A 2,181-nucleotide genomic window follows, 5' to 3' on the forward strand; every position below is an offset into this window, starting at 1 on the left:
GTTTCCTGCTTACCGCGTAAACAACCCGCTCAACAATATAGTCTGCCTGGCAACTGATGATGTTAGCCAATCAGCTTGCCTTGCTTACTTTAACATGATTGGACACTGTACCCGTATATATACCGGTGCCACCCCTGGGCGGAAGAAGAAGCCAGGTAGAAGCCCAGAAGTAAAAGCCCAAAAGGAGCCGCGGAGAGCGGACCGGTAGAGGCTTTGGGGCAGACTGAAGCACAAAAGGAGCCGCGGGGAGCGGACCAGAGGAGGCTTCAGCTGGGAGAACCCAGGGCAGGCTGTACGGAGAAGGAAAATAAAAAGAAAAGGTTGTCCACTACCAGACTTTGTCGTGTGTCCTTCCTGCCGGCCGGGAGCGGACATCGACACCCAGGCTTGTCTCAAATTCACAACGATCCTCCTGTCTCAGCCTCCCGAGTGCTAGGATTACAGGTGTGAGCCATCACACCCAGCTATGTCTGTATCCATTTTGAAGGGCGGTTTTGCAGAGTACATGAGTCTGGGTTGGAAGTCATCTTTCTTTAGAATCTTAAATACTTAAAAATATGAAACACTTCACAAATCTTCATGTCATCCCTATGCACAGGCCATTCTAATCTTCTCTATATTATTCCAATTTTAGTATATGTGCTGTTGAAGTGAGCACTGTAGATTTGTTTTTAACCAAAAATCTGTCTACATCAAAAAAAAAGAAAGTGTCATAAATAGTGAATATTAAAAAATGATTAGAGGGCAGGCTGAAGATGATGGCTTGATAGGTAGCAGGATAGAGAGCCTCTCTGAGAAAAACAACTCAGATGCTAGAATTTAACATCATGTAAAAGGTAGATAAAAGTAAAGGGATTCTCATGACCCAGGAAGAAATTGAGGAGAAATACAAAGAAAAAAAAAAGAAAGAAAGAAAGGAAAAATGTGGACAAAAAGGTGGAACCAGATCCTCTCACTGGTTCTAGTTCTGCACTGTGATATGTGCACCTTGGAGTTGGACGATTCATGGTTGCACTGAAGTCATGGCTGTGAATACTGGGAATTCATGAGCCCAGGGCCCTTGGTGGGAGGATGTAGCATAACAGAGAGTGGAACCAATGTGGAGAGCTGCATTAATCTGTGGTGAGTGCTATGAATTGGGTCCCATAGAGTGGGTGACTGGCTGATGATATATTGGAGTTTGACAAGATGGGCCTGAACCAAGAACCACAGTAGCATCAGTTAGCCACCCCAGGCCCAAAGAGGACTGGTTGGATCTGCTTGGGCTGGGTCACACCCCTGTCAGGACCCAATTGCCAGGGAAGAAATTGTGAGGAACTTGTAACATCGGCACAGCACAGACTAACACGCTGAGGAGATACTTGTGGGTTGACTGGCTCAGAGGAGTTGGGCCAGCCCATATCATCCCTGTGTACACCTCAGATCAACAGTAAACTGGAGAAGGCAGCAATCTCCTAGCCAACATGCTTCAGAATAACTGTAGCAATATGGAAAGGGCCTGAAACCTCCGCCATAAACCTGTCTGAGAGAAACCAGAAACAAGACAAGGGAAAGAAACAAGAAAAAGCCTCCAGCCACGGACCCAGGGAAAATAATTCCAGGAGAGGCAAATACAGAAGAGATTGAGGGCAACAATCATGCAATATTGGCCACAGTATCAGCAGAAATAAATATTTTCTCCACCTCATAAATGAATTTAAAACTGAAATTCTAATTCAAGTGAGGCAAGATATAAAAAGATTAATAAAATAAATGTTAACCATCTCTCAAGAAGACATAGATGGAAGAATAGAGGAACCCCCAAAAAGGAGAGAAACCTTTGATGAAGAATATAAACAAAATCTAAATACATGAAACAGATCCAAAGGGATTACCAGGAAATTAAAAACTCCATTGAAATCTGGCAAACTTCCTTGACAGAAACTAAAATTAGACTTCCAAAACTTGAAGATAGATTTGCAATATGTGATTTGAAAGAACAGATCTCTTAAAAATAACTAGGAACTTGGAAGTAACAATAAAAAGGTTAGAATACAAGAGAATCTATAACTTAAAATAAAAGTTTTACAGAATAAAAACTGTAAGCAAAGAAGCAGGAGTAAAAACAAATGAATTACAAAATCTATTCACAGAAATAATTAAGGAAAACTTCCCAAACATAGGAAAGTAAAGGATATCCAG

The 2,181-nt window shown here is 42.0% G+C and overlaps 1 non-coding gene across 1 annotated transcript; it reads right to left on the reverse strand.

Annotated features, from left to right (window-relative positions):
- Positions 1–551: 551 nt before the first annotated feature.
- Positions 552–658, reverse strand: LOC111756683 (U6 spliceosomal RNA). Its single transcript, XR_002791100.1, has one exon. It is a non-coding gene; the product is annotated as a U6 spliceosomal RNA (small nuclear RNA).
- Between the last annotated feature and the right edge of the window lie 1,523 nt (positions 659–2,181).

Source organism: Cavia porcellus, unplaced genomic scaffold (genome assembly GCF_034190915.1).
Source record: "Cavia porcellus strain 051 isolate PalLab524CR breed Dunkin Hartley unplaced genomic scaffold, mCavPor4.1 scaffold_15, whole genome shotgun sequence".
Classification (NCBI taxonomy): domain Eukaryota; kingdom Metazoa; phylum Chordata; class Mammalia; order Rodentia; family Caviidae; genus Cavia; species Cavia porcellus.